Here is a 21,655-nt window from a genome sequence, read left to right as displayed (position 1 = left end):
GCTTGTCCCTCCTGCCCAGTGCCCAAGGCAGGTGTATTTGGCAGGTTTCCCTGGCTGCTGCAGAGCTGTGCAGCACCTGAGATGGGGACAGAGCTCGGCCTCGGGCCTGAGCTCCCACTGGGGCATCTCAGAACCCAGCTCCAGGAAAGGGAGGGACTCAAAATACCCCAGCTGGCTCCTCTCTTGGAAGCTCAGGGACATCTGTCATCTTTTAGGGAAAATGGTGGCAAATGCTGTTTCAGGGGATCAGTTTGTTTTGTCCTCACAGAACTCTTGTTTTTCTTTTGGAAAGCTTTGAGGCTGAACTGTGCAGAGCCTGGGGTCACAGCTTAGGTCAAAACTCAACAGATGTATTAGAGGCAGGGGTTTAGTGCAAGGCAGCCTTTGGGGGCAGAGGGGCAGAAGCAGAGTGCTGAGGCTCCCTGCCTGTGCTGCCAAAGTGGCCCTGGACTGAGCATTTCAGGGTGTGCAAACAGTGTCTGCCTGTGTCAGCACTGTCCAAAATGTTACAAATGCAGCTGATAATTGATTCCTCAGAGGTGCTTGCTATGTCAGCAATAGCCAAGGAATGGGAAAATTATAATCCCAATATATAGTAGAACAGACTATTGATAGCCTTGCTTTAACTGGGGCTAAAGCCACTGCTAATTAGGCCAACATCTTTGAATGCAAGGTTTAATACACTTTGTGTCTTCATTAGGAATCTCAAAAGGGCATGTTCAGCAATTGGGAATGTCAAAGGCCCTTTAAAGAGCTTTGAAAAAAGTAGATCTCCAGCAACAGGGAATTTAGTTTTACAGATCTTTTGATCTCTTTTTCAAATAAAGGAATGAAACATAAATTGGACTACTTTAGAAAAAGTAGATGTTCTCTCTGAGATTCAGTAGGAAGAGACAGCTGTTCCTTACCTTCAATAGTCACCAATGTCTTTAATTGCATTTAAACTCAAATGAATTCCCATGTTAAAATGGGTATCATAACCCTTTTCCTGCTTAGCACAATTGGGGTTTGGGTACTTTCAGGAGCTGTTTTAATGTTGATGACTGCCAGTGGATTAAAAGCATAGAGAAAATGAAGTCTCTTCCACCACAGAATAATAAATGGCTACTAGATAACATTTTGCCTGATCAGAAAATAAGAATGGTCTCCAGAGCTTTTCAGGATTTGATCTTTCAGCCAAATCTGCCATGCAAGGAGCCTGTTGGTAGTAAATTTTTGTCTGTGTTTGACATAGTTTGGTTCAGAAAATGAGCAGAGAGCAGTTTTCAGAGACAATATGAGAAAATACTTGTGTTTTGGATGAATTTCAGTCCCTTGTGTAGCATTTTGCTCTCTCTATGCCCTTAGTTCAGTGGACATTATAAGAAAAAATGCCATTAACATTGGGAGGGGAAATGGCATTAAAATGTGGAGATGCTCAAATGCCATAGCAATGGGGTCTGGATAATTCTCTAAGGCACCCTGAGGTTTGAAACAGCTGCTTGTTGGAAGCCCCAGAAGCATTCTGCCAAAGACACCAGCTAGTCACTGATGTTTCCAATCCAACTGTCAAGCAGCAGCCATCTCTGGTGGGCTGGAGTTTTGAGGTGTGTTCTAATCCTGCCCTTTGCAGTGTGCCACTGAGCAAAGGGAAGAGCCAGATTAAACATGTGGCACTTGACATCAAAGTTATGAAAATGGAATCATCCCTTTTATTAGAAATCCCTCCATTTCTTCTCTATGGTGCATTTCCAAATCTTCAGTTTGGGTTTAGACAACTTCTTAATGGAAATAAAAAGCAACTGGACATTTCATTCATTGCTCATGCAGAAAGTGATTGTGCAATAATTTAGTAAAGGTACAAAGTCTGCCACAGGGACAAGGCTGTGGTTGGAGAAATTAGTCCTGAGGGGTTGGTGGTTCTGTTTCCAGGATGATCAGCTGCTTTGCCCGTTTCTGGATCATGGGGCTCTGTGCTATTTTGCTGATCTTAGCCAGAAGGCTTCCAATTAGCAAATGCAGAGGTAGATCCCTGTTTGCATTGAGGCTGATGGTTGAGAAGCTGTGTCTCTCTCCCGGCAGTGCTTGTGGAGTGGGTTTATGCCAGGAGCCCTGAAGTGGTCCAGCACGACGCCCTGCCCGTGCTCTGGTCCTTCCTGGAGAACAAGGCGCTGCCGGTGCGAAGCGCCAATGTCCGCACTGTGGCCACCAAGCTTGCCTCTGCCCTCTACAAGGTGATGGGCACCAAGCTGAAGAGATGTGCTGCCAGCCAGCCTCCACATGTGCGGGAAAACCTCTCCAAAATGTTGGGCTGGTGAAGGCATGATGTTCTCCAGAGAGATGACAACGTGCTGAGTTGGACACCTCCAGATCTGCCTTGTTAGCTGTGCCAAAAGAGACCAAATGCTAAGGAAGGGTGTGCACCTGCCCCCTCTCTCTCCATCGCCCTTCCTAGTCATGGCATGGGGGGCCTGAAGCAACTCCAGACTGAGGAAAAGGTGAAGGCTGATCATGGCTCAGCCTCACACAGAGGTGAGGGGGGAGCTGGGCCAGTCTCTGGTGGGAGGAAGGGTCTTGTGGCAGCCCAGAGAGCCTGTGCACATTGCCAGGGAACAGCTGTGCCCTGCATGTGCCCCTGCAATGAGCTGTGCTGCTGCCAGTGCCTGTGGAGCTGGAGGGCTGCTCAGCTGTGGGGCAGGGAGAGGAGCAGGAGGGTGCATGTGCAGCTGAGCCATTGCTGGAGAGCACAGGGCTCTGGGCTCCCTGCTGTCCCAGGGCAGCCCAGAGGCCAGGGTGCTCCTGTGGCATTCCTGTGGAAGTGGGCCAGGGTTTTCCCTTGTCCTGCCTCAAGTGCCTGCCAGCAGGAGCATGTTTCCCTGTGCAGCTCTTTAGAAGTTTGCAGGATGTCTGTCCCATGAAATATGGAGCTTTAGCTGCTTTAGGTTTGCATTGTGGCCCCTGTTAAACTTTGTGTCTCCATTTTGCAGATGTGACTGGTTACAGTCTTACTGAGAAGGTTCCTCTGGACAATTCCCATGGTGCCTTACCCACAAAGTCCTTGCCTGCTGTACAGAAGAGCTCTCTTTTCTCCAAGTTCAGGAAGAAGCTGCTGCCTGTATGAAGATTGTTTGAAGAATAGGATTTATATGTTAGGTTTTGTAGTAGATGTACATATGTTCTGATCCTTAGATGTAGTTTTGAATAAATGTGTTTTGATTGTACCTTTAAATCTTGATTGCATATTTTTAATTGTATATATTTTATACTGATGATAAAAAAAAAGTAAATAAATAAATTAAATTTAAATAAACCAGGAGAAGAATGTGAGACCAGGTCCTGCTAGCCTAGAGATGGTGGGAGTGCAGCTCACTCAATGTGCCAGTGTCTCACCACATCCTTTCCTCCTCACTGGGCCTCTCCTCTTCCTCTTTGGCCATGTTTTCTTTGTGTCATTTGTGCTGCTCTTTGTTACTTGGCATTATGACAGGGCCACCTGTTGACCTGTTTGGGGGACAATGGATCCAAAAGATCCTGTATAGTCAAAAGCTTTCTACATAGGTGTGTTCTGTGCTCAGAAAAGGCCGGAGAAAAGAAACAAAGAGAAATGTGCCCAAACCCCAAAGCTTTGCTCCTTTGCAGTCTCACACAGATCTGGCTCACAGGTGTCTTGAATCACAATTTCATAGGTAAGAAGAATTCGTGTCTTTCACTGGGAAAAGATGCACTGATTTGGAAAAGTCTCTTTATGTATATTTACCCTGGACAGCAGCCCAGCTGTCTTGTTTGCATCTTGTTTGCAGAAGGATGAGTGCACTGGGAGGCCAATAACAAGTGACAAGGGTTCCTCAAATCTGCACTGCAGCCTGGGTGCCATTCAGCCCAGAGCTAGGGGACAATTTGTTCATCATGGAACAGTGCTTGCCACTGAAATGAATTCCTGCACAGCTGGAAGAAGCAATTCTGGACGCAGCTCCAGCTGTTGCTGGGCTGCATGATCATTGACAATGCTGCCTTTCCAGAAATTATTCTGCAGTTTCCTTTCATAGGCATTTGAAGCTTTTGAACTTCACATTTCACTTTGCTTTGCCTTAGGGAAAAACACTTCTAGGCCCAGTGCAAAATGTAACCTTTTGCCAGCAAAGTTCTCATGGTTGCCACCTTCTGATGTTACAGAAGAAACGGCATGGGAATGTGTTAATTAGGTCTTCTGAAAGCAAAACTCTATGTCACCTGGCTGCATGTGTTTGCTTAGCTATGGGTCTAGTCCTGGCCTAGTAAAGCCAGGGCAGGGTGGCATGTTGCAGGGAAAACTAGCCCGTGAGCTTGTGGGGTTGCCATCACCAGCAGAGTGAATGTGGCCTTTGGGGATTTCTCTGGAGACAAAATTAGGGACCTACTCAATGCCACAATATTCTCTTACATCTTTCTAAAATATCCTAGAAAAGGCAGTGAAACTTCACATCTCCTTGCACAGCCACTGTTTGAATTGGGGCATTTTTATCCCTCCTCAAAGTCATTGCTCTTGCACACCAGAAACATGAACATCCACCAACAGGAATGATGCACGGTCCTCCTGCTGCTGCTTCAGAGCACTGGGAAGTGCAGACCTGGGTATGACCACCATGAACACTCAATTAGCATTTCATGCTCCTTCAAGCTATCCAGATCTCAGGGCTTTTTGTTTCAAAGCAGCCACTGTACTGGCTCTAGGGAAGAACAGGAAATGGGAAGCAGCAACTGCCAGCCTTGCAAGGGTGTAGGGGAAGACCGCAAGTGTCTGCATCAAAAGATGAATTTTCCATTGGGTGTAATTGCCAAAGCAAAAGCCTCATTAGGATAGCAGGATCAGGTCTTTACTGCATGCTTGCATGAAGATCATTAGGGACCTCCTTTTTTGTATCTCATGCAGAAAAGGAGCTCTTAATAATACCATAGTACTTAAAAGCGCATTGGGATGTAGCTCTGTAGTGGTTCTCAATGAAGCAGACTGCCTGCTTTGTCACTGCCAGCCCTGGTGAGCCTGCGAGGGATCCTAGTGTATCCCATGCCTGCTTTGCCTCCAAGCAAAGCTTGCATCTCCTTATTAGTGTGGAGTAAATAGAAGAGTAATAAAATGGACAATTAAACTGGCCACTTTGGAGGATATGCTCATGCTTTCACATGTCAGTTCTGCACCTCATGCTCCCGAGGCCTGTTACTCATTATGGAATATTTTAATAAAAAACCTCAGTTCTCCTGTTGCATCTGAATAAAATTGCATAAAATCACAGAGAATTCTGCTGGCAGGAGCAAGACAAGAGCCTTCCAACACTCACTTGCAGCAGTCCTGGATTTCTGAAGCCCATTGTGAAAAGCTGCTGTAGACTGAGTGTTTGGAGTTGGTTTGGGCCTTTATGAAAGATATGTGGAACAGAGTGCAGGGCTCTCCTAGCAGAAAACTGTTTGTCCAAGCCCAGGGACATGGTGCTGGCAGAAGCGGAGCAGCCCTGCTCCCAGCCCAAGAGTCTGTGAGCTGAGCCACGCCAGGGAGAAAAGGCACTGAGGGGCTCCAGCCCAGCTGCTTCACCTGCTGTGACTGTTCCATGGAGCTCTGCCACTGGCAAAAAGTCGATGCCAGACGAGCCAGCGAGCTTTCATCAGCTGCTAGAACTACTCCATGACAGCTCCTGTTCTTCCCGAGAGAGATCCCGGCTCCACCTTGGAACACGTGTCATAGGGGGATCTGTTTATTAATAAACTGTTGGGGTTTTTTTCCACTTTCATCTATTAGTAATAATTTCCTATTGCAGGAAAGGGATTGTTGGAACAGTTTAGAGGAGATGAACTTATTGCACAGTATCCTGTTTTAAGTTGTCTCAAACTCTGTGAGACAGATGGCTTCACATAGGAGCATCCCCAAGGCTGCTGAGGGAAAGGCACAGAGGAAGACAAACTGAGTATTTCTGAGGGAAATTCCTTGACACCAAACCACCCGAGTTGTCAAACAGTGGACCTGCCATTTTGAGACAGGGGGAAACCATTCAGTGTGTTTGGTCCAGGCTGGGTTATGCTCAAGGCAAAGGAGTGTCAGTGCACTTGATTCCTTCTCTCCTCATTGTGGCCAGCACGCACAGGAGCCCAGAGCTCCTCCAGAAACCATCACAGCACTCAGTGAGAGAAAACTTGTGCCCAGTTCTCACCTAGAGCTGTGGTGCCCAGCATTCCACCGCACTGGAATGAGGAACTGTTCCAGCTCTTTTAGAAGGAGCTAAGGAGGTTTGGCCTTCAGATCAGCTCCTTCCTAGCTCTTGATTTGCTGCCCTGGGTAAGCTGCTGCTTGTGGCAGCACTTGTTTCACAGCTGACAGCCCTGCTCTGATGGCGAGCAGCCATTGCAGGAGCTTTTGCTGGTGACATTGAACATTTCAGATCTTCCTGAGGAAAGCTCAGGACAGAACTTGTCAAAGGAGCATTGCCTGGCCGATGCTTTTAAAATTAGATCTTTCCTCCACTGGCATTCATGTCCAGGGGCCTGTGACCCCAAGTGGGCTGCTGCCTCCTAAAATCCCAAATGCCACAGGATGTCTCCCAGACCCAAGCTGCCAGCACCTCCAACTCGGGCTGCCCTGGCAGTGCCAAGTGCCTCTTGCAAAGTGACACCATGAAACTGGGGTGGTGAGTTTTGTTTCCAATGGAAAATGGCCTGCATTCAGCCAAGGGGCCTGTGGCCCCAACTAGTCTGCTGCCTCCTGAAATCCCAGACAGCGCAGGATATCTCCCAGAGGCAACCTGGTACCACCTAAAGCTCAGGCTGCCCTGGCAGTGGGAAGCACCTCCTGGAAAGGACATCAGGAAACTGGCCTGGTCAGTTTTGTTGCCCATGAAAAACGGCTGGCGTTCGTGTCCAGGGACCTGCATCCAGCCCAGGGTCCTGTGGCCCCCCATGGCCTGCCACCTCCTAAAATTCCAAATTGAGTGGCATGGGGCCTGTGCTGCAACAACTCCCCTGGGCCCTGGAGTCTCAGACCTCAGGCAGGCACCGATGACCAACAGGGAAAGGCAGGCAACAGGATGCTTCTTGCTTTAGCAAAAGCCTCAATCCTTTATTGTGCCAGCGACCAAGACAAGAAACAAGGGGGTAGTCATGGGTTTTATATGACAGGCTAGGGGTGGCATTTAGGGTCAGGGTCCAATAGCAGAAGGAGCAGGGGACTGCAAATGGGTGGGTCCAGGAGGACAGCCAATGGAAAAAACCAAGGTGAGGACATTGCAGTAGAATTTAAACCAATGGGTGTACAGGAAAGGAAGAACATTCTGGAGCCATTCCTTCTTTGACAAGATGGAGTGGAATGCCTTTTTCCGGACTTCCAGGGACATGCCCCACAGGGTGGAGGGGTGGAATCTTCTTTAAATCACATCCCTCAACCGATGCTGTCTGTCTGGGTAGAATCCCTGCCACCTGGGGCGGGGGCACAAAACAACTCCCCTTTTTTATTTCTTTTAGAAACAGGAGAACAATCTTTAAGTTATGGCCCCAGAATACTCTTCAACTTAAATTCCTTCATACTTACGGGGTAACTTCTAGAGGCATTAGGACAACTCATAAAGGGATTCCCGGGGACATAAGAATGAACAGTAAAACATTATTAACAAGTAAATGACAATTATAGAACTGATAATTTTAGCTAAACTTCAGACAATAAAGAATCTTAATGGAAAGATTAAACATGAAAGGCGTACACACAAGAAATTAATTTTGACATATGTAAAGATTGAAAGGTATAGGTAAGAAAATATGTTTAACGTCATAATCAAAGTAACACTTAAGGAAAGTCTTTTCTTTCATTTCTTTGTTCTCAACTTAATGCCGTTAATCATAGTAAACTAGTCCTTTTTTCTCACTCTCACTGTCTCTCTTTTCTTTTTCCTTGTTTTCCTCGTTCTCTTCCCTTTAACAGTCTTTCAAGTATTCTATACTATCACTCCTTGTCTTACAATCAGACAGCTTACACACACCTTATTTTCACTTGCTTTTCACTCTCATTAAAACTTCTCTTACTTTTCTACTAACGAGAATTGTAATTTAACTCATCAGGTGCGAAAGTAAAACACGCCATTTATAAAAACACAAAATAAAACTCATCATTTGTAAAAAACTTTTTCAACCAGTGAAAAATCAAACATCAAATTAGACACTGTTATGGTTTGAGGCTGGCACAGTGCCAGTGCTTCTATGAAAATACACTTTCTTGAGTGGCTTCTGTGCAATGTGATCAGGAACAGAGCAAAACAGGTTTCAATTTAGGAATAAAGGAGACAAACTTTATTAACTTCCAGCATTTAAAAAGGAACAGACACAAAACTAAGAATGAAAACTTTCCCAATACATTCCTCCTCCCCCCCGTCCCTTTCCTTCATGGCATGAAATGACACCACAGATTTTTACATTATCATCATCTCTCAGATAATCAACTTTTGAGTCTATCATCACCTTTCAAATAATCAACTCTCAAGTCTATCAGGGAGAGAGGAGTCTCCCCTTGCATCATAGGCTTCCCCCGGAAACACAATTGGAACTTCTTGTGTTTCCGTGTCACTCGTGGCACTGCTCGGAGAACATCTGCTCTCATGACTTCTTCCCTCCATGTCCAGTGCTCTCACCACTGCACAGGGACCAGAACTGCCTTTAGGGTTCTTCTTTTAAGGATGCCCCGCCTAGTTCTAACAAAAGCAGCAGTCTCTTAACTTCGGGACACCAGTCCTTCCCAAATTTCACCCCCTGGGGCCGAGGGGCCTCGTAAACAGAGATCTTCTTCTCTGAAGACAGAGGGCATCTCACACCCTCCTCAGCTGTCTCTGTTCTTGCCACTGCTTCACTGTACTCTCTTTGGCTTCAAGGCACTGCCTCCCGCTAAGTGCAGTTTCTGTGTCACAGGAAAAACATAGGTCTGTCCATGGCCATATAAGAAAGAGTCCAGCTCAAAGCTACTCTATTATCTCTTCCCACTTAGGATTCTTCTCACCTCTTGTAACATTTCTCACTTGTACTCACTTTCATCACACTTGCCCACTGCTTCATCTCTCTCTCCTCATTCAGATGCAGGAGGATCAGTGTTTGTAAGGTTCTTATTCTAGAAAGGGGTTAAAAATTTTGCCTCTGTCTGCCCAGAACTCCCAGGGCTGCTGGGCACTTTTTTTGTGCCACATCCCTTACTTCTCCTTCTGGCCAGCTGTGCTGTCAGGCTGTGATATTGAATTTTAAGGCAGCACAGGCACTGGCTCTCTCTCTCTCCTGGGGAGTAGGGGGTGGCTCAATGCTTTTCAGGGCTGTTCCACTTTTCCATCTCACAAGGCCTTCACCTCCCCTCCTTTGCCTGAAGCTCCAGCCTACTTCACCCAGCCGCAAGGCTTCGCCTCCCCCACCCAGCCCTGGCTGGGTAGGGAAGGTCTGACTTGCTTCACGGACTGGGACCAGGAAAGTTCTCTTAGGAGTTCTCTGCTCTTTTCACCCCTGGTGTTCTCAAAGGCAGTCCATACCTTCAGTGGCCAAGCTAAGTGCCAATATTCAAATCTAAGCACTGATTGCTTTAATCACAGCTTCCCAAAAAAACTCACTTCCTTCTTAACCTATGACAGACACATACTTTTACAATATGATATTGTCTTTCTGCGTGGTTCCTTGCAGAAAGGACAATAGACAGGGTATAAAGAGTGCATTCTAAAAACTCGATTTTTCCAATTAATTAAAATAGAGGCATTTAAAGATTTAACATGAATAATGGGAGTTAGGATTGTTTCTGTCATATTAAATTCTTGTAACTTTAGTTGAGAACTATTTACATTTTTGTATATATTAAAATTAAAAGAGATAATAACAGTCTGTAAAAACTAAATCAACATTAACCAGCAAAATAATAGTACTGGTATTGAATAGCTTACATCACTTCAATTAATACTATTAAATCAAGTTACTCCTTTTTAATGAAGACTGGGGAGCTGTAAAAGGTTAATCAAACTAACATATCTTCAAGGTGATCTAGAACTTGGTTAAACTTAAAATTATCTAAATACAACTGAAAATATATTTACCAGGAAGGAGGAATAAAAGGGGAAGTGTTATGATTTCTATAGAAAACTTGTACGGTTACATTAATTTGCTGTCTGGAGCAGGCTTGGTGATGATTTCTCCTCTGCTGGCGGCGCTTGGGAGCTCTAGGTGTCAAACTTTGTTGAATGCAGTTTGCCACAGCATGCTGGAGATGCCTGCCACTGCAATCCATGGCGGTGGTCACTGGCGCAGGCACAAATTCATTGAATATGAAGTTTCTTTGGGGAGTCCGGATGGCAATGGCTGCATTTAAAGGAGGCTCTCGACACTGGAACACATGTCCCAAACTGTCTGATGGATCAGCCTGGCTTTAGAGGGGCTGTATGGTGCTGGTGGAGGCAACTAAGGGGGAGACCCTCTCAGGAGAGGGAGTAGAAGCCCTGATGTTGTATGTTGGGTAACTGTAGCAAGTTGTCTGGGGGTCCAGTCGGGGGGTTATGGGCGCCACCATTTTGGCAGAGTAAAAAAAAGAATGGTTTCCGGAGCGGGGTCTCTGGTTCCATCTTCCCTAGAAGAGGCGTGCCCTATGATGGAACGGTCAGAGCCTCCAGAGGTGGTGCATTCGGGAGAAGAGGCAGAGCCAGAGGCGAGATCAGAGCCAGGAAGAGAAGGTGAAGAGCTGGAAAACAGTTTCAAGGTGGTGTGACCATTACCATCTTGAAAAGGAGGGTCAGGGATGGCATGGCCAACACTACTCCAGATCAGGGACTGGGGAGGGTATGGGAAAATCAGAGAGGGGCAGAATAAGGGGAGCTTCACAGAAGCTAGAAGGGGTTTTATGGGAGACGTGACCAAAGGCAGGAGGCCTCCATGTGCTGCATGATGGTGTAAGGTCTCTTGGATGGCAGAGGACATGGGCAGCAATTCAGGTGCCATAGTGAGTGTTCTTCACACAAACTAGGTCCCAAAAGTTGATGGTAAATATGGAGTCTTGCAGATGCACCAGGAAAAGTGTTGTAAAGCCACCAAACAATTCTTTTCAGATCCCATTTAGAAAACTCTGTCCCTTAAGAATCTAAAAATAAATTAAAATGTTTATAAATGACCTGTTCTTCCTTTGTAATTATTGTTCCCATCTTTATCTTTGTCCCTGTAAACTTTCCCCCATGCAACACTAGGACTGGGGGTTCCTGCAATCTTGGCCTGAAAGCTCTTGGGGATGAGACCTGGGTCTTCTTTATAAAATTGTCCTAGCTTGACAGCACTTTTAAAAAAAAGACTTATGGGGCTGTTGGTCTTGACCTGCTCTCTGCTGCCTCTGATGCTCAGCTCTTCTCCTTTCTTACCAAGGGGAGTGTGTCTGGTACACTGGCAATCAATGATCATCAGGGCCTCAGGGCCCTTAGCATTGCTGCCTCACGTTGGGCACCACTTGTTCTGGCAGGTGGCTGTCTAGAGTACCTTCCCAAAGAAGTGTCTTGGAAAAGACTCCTCAGGAGCACAAGGCACGACTGCGCTCATGCAGGGTGATTTCTGCTCTTCTGAGATCCAGGTGACACAGAAAGAGAGATGGGGTCTTTGTGTGGGGTTCCAAGGAGAGCCTTCATTGAGCTTCTTCTTCAGGAAAGTCTGGGGCCTAGGAGCCACTCAGGCAGGGAAAGCACAGCTTTATATAGGGTTCTTGAGGGGCGGGACAGTACACCAGGGCCAATGGGATGAGGGCACAGGGGTGGAGAGAGTGGGAAGGGCCAATGGGATACATTGAATCTGCATATCACAGCAAGGCATGCTGGAAGAAGCCTTTCTTCTCACCTTGACAAGAGTGGTTATTGCTTGAGGGGTTTTCCATCCAGGGGACAGTTGTAGCCTTTTCCCTGTTGGCCCACTGGCCTTCACAACTCCACTACCTTTATTCATTAAAAAGGCTTCTCCCATGGCTTTTTTACAATAGCGTAAAAACCATGAAAATGTAAGCAAAACAAAAAAAAATTAAAATTAAAATCCACAAAATGTTTTTAACTACATGTCCTGAGTTGACTATATAATGCTTTTATCCCCAATCATCTTGTTCTGTTTATACCAAATAATAAGTTTTACACCTTTAAGACTCTCCCAGACAGTGAAGAGGGGAGGGAAGAAGCGCGCAGTTTGTTTTCAGACTGCTCTCACTCCTCCACATTCCTGCTCCTGAACTGTGTTTTCTGCAGATGTACAAACAACCGGACAGAACTCCTTTTTCCTTTTTTTTTTTTTTTTTTTTTACTTTTAGTTAGTTTTAGATAGCTGAGGCAAAGAAGTTCCCTAGACTGTATTTTTTTTCCTTTTTTCTTAGACCGGTTCAAGCCTGCTCTAGACTGAACACCCAAAAGAACACCAACAGCTCCACCTGTGGACCCCTGGCCGGGCCTGGGCCGCGGCGTTTCCAGCACCAGAGAGACTGATCAGAGACTGAGTGAGCCGAGCTGCAACTCGGGGAGGGGACTGTTCTGAGTTTGCTTTTTTTTTTGGAGCAGTGAGAACTTTTATTGTTTAATATTGTTTGGGTTCCATTGTTTAATAAACAGGTTTCTTTCCACTTTTTCTCCAAAGAAATATTTTCTCCCGAACCAGTTAGAAAAAAGAAAGGCAATTGAATCTGCTTTTGTAGAGAAGCCCCTTTAAGAGTTATCTCCCAAACTTGCCCTAAACCAGGACAAATACAGGTAGTGGCGCCCAATGTAGGGCTTGAGAAAGTAGAAAAACCCCTTTATTGATCGCAGGTTGGTTATGCTTGCTGTGTAGTAAGTTAAAGTACCCAGTAGCCATGTTGTTTGAATTTGTAATGTCTCTTGGGGAGGCCTTCATGTGGCTCTGGTCTCTAGACCTTTTTGAGGTTTCAATACCTTTCTGGTCACTAAAATTATTGTCCCTATCATGTAGTTTTTGCAGTAAAAAGACACGGATTAGATTAGCTATTGCGCTGGCCTTGGTGATAATGATTTATAGGGCGTTTACAAAGATACTGGCGTCTGTTTACGATATGTGTGGTTTATGGTTTCTTTGTCCTACCCTGCATCCCAGTTCTAACAGTATGTTTTGAGAATTTATTAGTAATTACACCCAGCTAGTTAGAGGAGGAGCGGGGAATGAGGCTTTCCAGCCTTTCCTTTCCTTCTTCTCCTTTGAATCTGTTACGTCACTTTTGGAGAATGTTCAGTTTCCCCTGAATGTTAAAGACACCATCTTTCTGGTATTTAATCTGGTAAGCTTCCTCTATATGGTCTTCAGCTTCTCTAGAATGAGGGCTGAGATGTCTAGAAGGGCTGATGAGACCCCTGACCCAGAAGTAGACCCACATGTGGAGAATCCTGAGTGGGGTGGAGAATGGGAAAATATGGGCCAAATCCTGAAAGAATTCTCTGACCCTATAGTCTGGGACTTTCCCCATGAACAAATTCAGAACCCAGCTACGGTGAAGAAATATCTGAAAGAGAAATATCATAATGACCCTAAGGAGAAAAAGATCATTGCAGTGAGCTAAGCCCTAGCATATGCTTATCACACACTGCTAGATACTCTAGGGCAGCAGACAGAAGAAAGAGGGCAGAGAGATACATCAAGAGCTATCCCAGTCACTCAGGCTCCAGCCAACACCCCAGGCTCAAAGCCAGCAGTTAAACCAGACAATAAGCCTCAAGCAATGGCTGTTGCTACTAGCACTAGAAGTGCACAGACAAGACCGATCGACCAGTGGATGATGATGATGATGATGATGATGATGCAGGAGAAGGACCCTCAACATTTCCTGACATAAAATCAGGAGTCAAAGCAACTGCCACAAGATCAGAAGCCAATATTGAGTCCTTCTCCCTGAAGGACCTGCGTGGCCTAAGGAAGGATTACACCCGATGATCTGATGAATCCATAATTAGCTGGTTAGTCCGTCTTTGGGATGCTGCAAGCGAGGCTACAATTCTGGACGGCACAGAAGCGAGGCATTTGGGATCCCTGTCACATGATCCTGTCATCGACCAAGGCATGATGAGGGGGGCTAACCCTCACAGCCTCCTGGCACGGGTCTTGGACAGTGTAGCGCAAAGATACCTGTGTGCCGATGATCTCTACATGCAGCAAACACAGTGGAAGACCACAGAACAAGGGATTCAATGCCTGAGAGAAATGGCAGTGGCTGAGATTATCTTCTCAGATGACATAACAACTAGGAATCCAGACTTGGTACCATGCACATCTGTGATGTGGCGAAAACTGGTACGACTTGGGCCACATGAATATGCTTCTGCTCTAGCTATCATGAAGTGGGATGACAGGGATGAGACCATGCTTAACATGGCAAAGAAGCTCCGAGCTTATGCAGATGCTGTACACGGCCCAACACATGCCAGAATCGCAGCAGTGGAAACACGTCTGCAGAGATTAGAGGATAAGATAGAGGAGAATCATAAGAAGCTCAGAGAGGAGATTAAAGAAGACCTTCTCCAAATCTCAGCAGTACAGATCAAAAGTTCTGGTACCCAACACAGACGTTCCCCAGATAGAGAGAGAAAGTACACCCCACCAGCTGAGCTGTGGTTCTTCCTGCGCGATTATAGAAAAAACTTGAGGCTGTGGGATGGAAAATCCACCGCTGCTCTGGCCCGAAAGGTGCATGAATTGAAAGAAGACAGAGCTCAGAGAAGAAGTTCCACCACAAGAAAAGCAACTCCAGTTGCCCATAGCCGAACTGCCAGGTATGATGATGATGATGACATATCCGATCCCCTTGAAGGAACCTCTAAGATATATGCCCAAGGAAAGAAAGATAACCAAGCTTAGAAGAGCCCTGCCTCTAACCAGGTAGAGGCTAAGGAAAATCGTGTTTTCTGGACAGTGTAGATTCGTTAGCCTAGCACATCAGAACCACAAGAGTATAAAGCTTTAGTCCACACTAGTGCACAGTGTACCTTAATTCCATCAAGACATGTAAGGACAGAATCCGTTTCTATCGCTGGTGTAACAGGGAGATCACAAGACTTCACTTTAGTAGAAGCTGTTGTGAGCTTGACTAGAAATGAGTAGAAGAAACATCCTATTGTGACTGGCCCAGAAGCCCCATGTATTTTGGGCATAAATTATCTCCAAAGTAGGTATTTCAAAGACCCAAAAAGACTGAAGTAGGCATTTAAGATAGTAGCTGTAGTGACAGAGGGCGTCCAGCAATTGAATACCTTGCCTAGACTGTCTGAGAATCCATCTACAATAGAGCCTCTGAAGAGAAAAGAGCAACAGATACCAATTGCCACTTCCACAGTGCATCGTCGACAGTATAAAACCACTCAAGATGCTATGATTCCCATCCATAAGATGATCTGAAAGCTGGAGAGCCAAGGGGTAGTCAGCAAAACCCACTCACCCTTCAACAGCCCCATCTGGCCTGTGCGTAAATCTGAAGGAGAATGGAGACTGACGGTGGACTACCATGCATTGAATGAAGTGACTCCACCACTGAGCGCTGCTGTGCCAGACATATTAGAGCTCCAGTATGAGCTTGAGTCCAAGGCAGCAAAGTGGTATGCCACTATTGATATTGCTAATGCATTTTTCTCCATTCCGCTGGCAGCAGAATGCAGGCCTCAGTTTGCCTTCACCTAGAGAAGTGTGCAGTACATTTAGAATGGCTGCCCCAGGGGTGGAAGCACAGTCCTACCATCTGCCATGGACTGATCCACAGTACACTAGAAAAGGGTGAAGCTCCAGAACATCGGCAATATATTGATGACATCATTGTATGGGGGAAGACAGCAGCAGAAGTGTTTGAGAAAGGACAAAAAATCATCCAGATTCTCTTAAAAGCTGGCTTTGCCATCAAGAAGAGCAAAGTCAAGGGACCTGCTCAAGAAATCCAGTTTCTGGGAGTGAAGTGGCAAGACGGAGGGCGTCAGATTCCCACTGATGTCATCAACAAGATCACAGCAATGTCTCCACCATCCAACAAGAAGGAAACACAAGCTTTCCTAGGCGCCATTGGTTTTCGGAGAATGCACATTCCTGAGTACAGTCAGATTGTGAGCCCTCTCTATCTCGTCACCTGTAAGAAGAACACTTTCCACTGGGGCCCTGAACAGCAGCAAGCCTTCGTCCAGATTAAGCAGGAGATCGCTCATGCAGTAGCCCTTGGCCCAGTCAGGACAGGACCAGATGTGAAGAATGTGCTCTACTCTGCAGCCGGGAACCATGGTTTGTCCTGGAGCCTGTGGCAGAAGGTGCCTGGGGAGACTCGAGGCCAACCACTGGGATTTTGGAGTGGAAGCTACAGAGGGTCTGAAGCCAACTATACTCCAACAAAAAAAGAATTTTTAGCAGCCTATGAAGGAGTCCAAGCTGCCTCAGAGGTAATAAGCACTGAAGCACAACTCCTCCTGGCACCCCGACTACCAGTACTGGAGTGGATGCTCAAAGCAGAAGTTCCCTCTACCCACCATACCACCAGTGCTACATGGAATAAGTAGATTGCTCTCATAATACAGTGTGCCCGTATTAAAAAGCTGAACAACCCTGGGATTCTGGAAATAATTACAAACTAGCCAGAAGGTAAAAACTTCAGTCTCACTGATGAAGAAGAACAAGAAGTGACACGTGCTGAAAAAGCTCCTCCATATAACCAACTGCCAGTGGAAGAAACACATATCCTCTTTTTACTGATAGTTCCTGTCTCATGGTAAGAATGAATCAGAAGTAGAAAGCAGCCTTATGGAGCCCCACACAACAAGTTGCAGAGACAACTGAAAGAAAAAGTAGATCAGGCCAACTTGCTGAACTCAAAGCTGTTCAACTGGCCTTGGACATTGCTGAAAGAGAGAGGTGGCCAAAGCTCTACCTCTACACTAATTCATAGATAGTAGCCAATGCTCTGTGGGGATGGCTGGAGAGGTGGAAAGAGGATAATTGGCAGCGTAGAGGAAAACCAATTTGGGCTGTTGAAGAGTGGAAAGACATCGCTACCAGGGTAGGGAGGCTACCTGTGAAGGTCCGCCATGTAGATGCCCATGTCCCCAAGAGTAGAGCCAATGAGGAGCACCAAAACAATGAGCAGGTAGACCAGGCTGCAAAGATAGGGGTGTCCAAGAGAGACCTAGATTGGGAGCACAAGGGAGAGTTATTCCTAGCTTGATGGGCCCATGATGCCTCAGGTCATCAGGGTAGAGATGCCACCTATAAGTGGGCACGAGACCGAGGGGTGGATTTAACCATGGACAGTATTTCTCAGGTTATCCACGACTGTGAGACGTGTGCTGCCATCAAACAGGCCAAGAGGGTGAAGCCCCTATGGTATGGTGGGCGGTGGTCCAAGTACAAGTATGGGGAGGCCTGGCAGATTGACTACATCACACTGCCCCAGACACGCCAAGGCAAGCGCTACGTGCTCACAATGGTAGAAGCCACCACAGGGTGGTTGGAGACCTACCCTGTGCCTCATGCCCAGAACACCATCCTGTGTCTTGAAAAGCAAGTCCTGTGGAGACATGGTACCCCTGAGAGGATTGAGTCAGACAATGGGACTCATTTCAAGAACAGCCTTATCAGCACCTGGACCAGAGAACATGGCATTGAGTGGGTGTACCATATCCCCTACCATGCACCAGCTTCGGGCAAAGTGGAAAGGTACAATGGGCTGCTAAAAAGCACCTTAAAAGCCTTAGGTAGGGGATCTTTCAAAAATTGGGAGCAGCATCTGGCAAAGGCCACCTGGTTAGTTAATACCCGAGGCTCTACTAACCGAGTGGGCCCTGCCCAATCTGAGCCTTTGCATAGAGTAGATGGAGACAAAGTCCCAGTGGTACATGTCAGGGGTTTGTTAGGGAAGACAGTTTGGATCAATCCTGCCTCGAGTACAGACAAACCCATTTGCGGGGTTGTTTTTGCTCAGGGACCAGGTTGCACATGGTGGATAATGCAAAAAGATGGAAGAACACGATGTGTACCTCAGGGAGATCTGATTGTTGGGTGAGAACCATGTATAAATATCACTGTTTGATGAATGTTGCCACCATTGTCTGTGTATAGCTGTATATTAGATGTATAATGTATGTGTGTGTAGAGTTAGAATATATATATTAGTTTTAGTAGTAAGGTGACGATATGGGGATAAGGGGTGGAATGTTCTGGGTTGACTATATGATACTTTTATCCCCAATCATCTTGTTCTGTTTATACTGAATAATAAGTTTTACACCTTTAAGACTCTCTTCCAGACAGTGAGGAGGGGAGGGAAGAAGCGCGCAGTTTGTTTTCAGACTGCTCTCACTCCTCCACATTCCTGCTCCTGGACTGTGTTGTCTGCGGATGGACAGACAGCCGGACAGACCTCCTTTTTTCCTTTTTCTTGCTTTTAGTTAGTTTTAGCTAGCTGAGGCAAAGAAGTTCCCTGGACTGTGATTTTTTCCTTTTTTCTTGGACCTGTTCAAGCCTGCTCTGCACTGAACACCCAGAAGAGCACCGGCAGCTCCACCTGTGGCCCCTGGCCGGGCCTGGGCCGCGGCGTTTCCAGCACCAGAGAGACTGATCAGAGACTGAGTGAGCCAAGCTGCAACCCGGGGAGGGGACTGTTCTGAGTTTGCTTTCCTTGGATCAGTGAGAAGTTTTATTGTTTAATATTGTTTGGTTTCTATTGTTTAATAAACAGGTTTCTTTCCACTTTTCTCCAAGGAGATATTTTCTCCCGAACCGGTTGGAGGGGGGAGGGGCAATTGAATCTGCTTTTGTAGAGAAGCCCCTTTGGGGGTTATCTCCCAAACTTGCCCGAAACCAGGACACTGCATCAAATATATCAACACATTTTGAGCAGAGGAGCAAGAGGATGCTCCTCTCCACAAATCCAGCCTGGGGACCAGGTATACATCAAATCCCCTGGGGGAAAGCCTCTTATCCCAAAATGGAAAGGACTCTATTTAGTACTTTTAATCACTTATACAGCCTTTAAAGCTTGAAGTGTTAACCTCTTGCCTACACTGTTCCAGAATTAAAAGACTTCTGCAAAAGGCAAGAGGAGTACACAAGTGGACCTCAGAAAGAACAGAAGAAACCAAGATGCGCTTCACACCGTCATCATCTTCCCGATATTTCTGATCAGAATCCAAGGCACAGTAGGTGACTGTCACTACCATCATGATCTCCTTGGCCTGCGAGATCCTGCTAGATGGAACATTCAAAAATATTTGGGACCTAATTGGCTAAAAGGGAATAATAAGGTAAAAACACTTTATGCTATTTTAAGGATTAATGACCAAGCAGTTGAAGATTGAGGAAAACCTGACTCCATGCCAGCCTTTCTTGTCCCACCTGAAAGCAGGACCTCTATGGCGTGTGAATTTGAAACTCACAAACCTCTTTTAGTTGTGATTATTACTGTGACCATGCACATCCGTGAGATTTCTAACAAGCAGCGTGTGAATCCATTCTCATGTGATTCCTATCAGGATTTTGCGCTATGCAAATTAAAATGGGAGACTATAACCTAGCACAAGATAGTTCCCTTCTTCTGCAGGGCACAGGTGGGGTGGGAGGACCATCATCACACAGAGATACAGGAATTGAGCCTGCCAGGAATGCGACCAACACATATTGTTTCCAGCAGGCAGTTCTTGTGCCACTAGAATAATAAATTGTCCTGTTGGTATGCTTAGTACGTGGAACAGGGCTCACAGAGCATCTGCTTTTGAGAACTGAATTTCATTCTTGGCATATTCCAGGCCATCAGAAATAGTCACCAATCAAGTTGGAGGGGAAGCCGGGAGCACAATCATCCTGTTAGGGTATATCATGCCCAATGTCATGACCGCGTGATGGCAACCCAGATATGCATGGACTCCTGACAGCACAACTACATCCTCTTATGGGCTGAGGTACTCAGAATACTCAGCCATTTGTAGTGGGAAATTTAGTAAAGTAAGTGTCCTTTGTAATACTACCAGGGGCCAGTGTAAGGTTTCTGAAGGTTTCTGAAACGCTTGCCTAAAGGCAGGCAATGTATCTGAAGAAACCTGTTACCATGCCTTGGGTACTCGACAAGGAGCGAAACAGAACGGGTCACACAACAGGCATTTAAAATTAAAACAAACAACTTTACATGAGCAAACAATGGCATAGCACGGGACCCATGTGTGAAATAATATAGTCTTTCACTCTGTGGTAAGAAAAATAAATGAACAATTGTTGCTTCTAAATCCAAGGTACTCTCTGAAAATGCTGGAGGTAAAGATAGAGGCTAATAGATCCAAAATTAAACAGCAATACTACCCGTTCATACAGCAAAGCCTAAAAGGCTGGGAGTCATGGATGCATTCCCAGACACCAAATCATAGGTCTAAAAAAGGCTTAAGGGGATGGTTTGGGTCTGAACTGGGAATATGAAATTCTATTGATCAAGAAGTCTTAATAAATGAAGCACTGTGAGTTCTTATATTGGACAGACACAAACTCCTCTCAGATCAGCCCTGATAACACTTGCACAAACCCAAAGCCTGGCAGCTAACCTATCAACCACCCTGGCCAACAATACACAGCAGGATTGTTTCCAGCAGTCGTTGGCTTTATGGGGAAACTACACGGTAACATTTCTTTAGCATTTCAGTGTAGACAAGCTCAGCTGTGGCTACAGTTTGTAATCTCAGGAAAACTTAAAAAAAGGAGAGCTGGGGGAAATTACCATGAGAATTAACTAAATCATGCCTAAAAATGAAACCACAAAGGAGTTTGAAAAAGACTTCCACACTTGGTGGCAATTGGTCAGTTTCACATAGAATGAACAGAACGCTGCAGTGTTTTACATTAACCATTAAGAATGCAACAAAATACTGTGTAATTCCAATTTTGGCCTGTGTGAGATCTGCTTGCACAACAATGACAACAGATTCATTTAATGAAACTGCTAATGGTAATAACTTCTCTATTTGTAATTCACAACCAAAAGTGGATGTGACTTGAGCTGCACCACACAATAACTTCTCTTCAGATTATGCAGAATGTGTATGATGTGTATCATGAAGCACCCAAATTCCAAACTGGAAGGAACATTGATGTACTAAAACAAATGCTGTACCAGCCTAATATAGAATGGCCAGTGGCAGAAGTCAAAAATGCATCTCACAGAGCCTTATGGACACTCAAATTGCTATCAAAGAAGTTACCAAAATCATCACCAAAATAGGGAAAGATAGAGAACATCATGAGTCAGATGTCTTCTTGTGATGGACAAATCTTCAATCACCAACAGCTCCTCAGATTTTTAGCTTCCTCAGCAAACCCGTTCTAATTTTTAAAAAAATGAACCCTCCTCTAAACCATCATGAACCTATGGATGTGGTAGAAAATTAAAAGAGCAGCATAACAGTACATATGTCCTGTGGACTGTGGAGGGAATCTTGCAAAAGAATTTGCATCAGGGTAAAGAGAAAGGGAGGATGAAACAAGGCCTTTGTTTGACATAAGCACAAGCAATTCACATAAGCAAACAAGTACTTAGCACAGACCCAGGTAAGTACTTAGCACCAGTTAGCATAAGAAAAACCTGGCGGGCCTAACTTGACAGGAGAGGGACTTGAAAAAAGCTTTAGACACATTCTAGCAGAAGAAGGAAGGGCAAGTAGGCAATGAGCCCTGTGCAGGGAAGCCATGA

The 21,655-nt window shown here is 45.7% G+C and overlaps 1 long non-coding RNA gene across 1 annotated transcript; it reads left to right on the top strand.

Moving 5' to 3' along the window:
• The first annotated feature begins 255 nt into the window (after nucleotides 1–255).
• LOC135288568 (uncharacterized) lies at nucleotides 256–3,208 on the top strand. The gene is made up of 2 exons (XR_010351626.1): nucleotides 256–2,511; nucleotides 2,967–3,208. It is a non-coding gene; the product is annotated as an uncharacterized LOC135288568 (long non-coding RNA).
• The last annotated feature ends 18,447 nt before the right edge of the window (nucleotides 3,209–21,655 follow it).

Source organism: Passer domesticus, chromosome 33, assembly GCF_036417665.1.
Source record: "Passer domesticus isolate bPasDom1 chromosome 33, bPasDom1.hap1, whole genome shotgun sequence".
NCBI classification, from domain to species: domain Eukaryota; kingdom Metazoa; phylum Chordata; class Aves; order Passeriformes; family Passeridae; genus Passer; species Passer domesticus.
The sequence above is the reverse complement of the archived record's forward strand: the minus strand, read 5'-3'. Positions and strand labels throughout refer to the sequence as shown.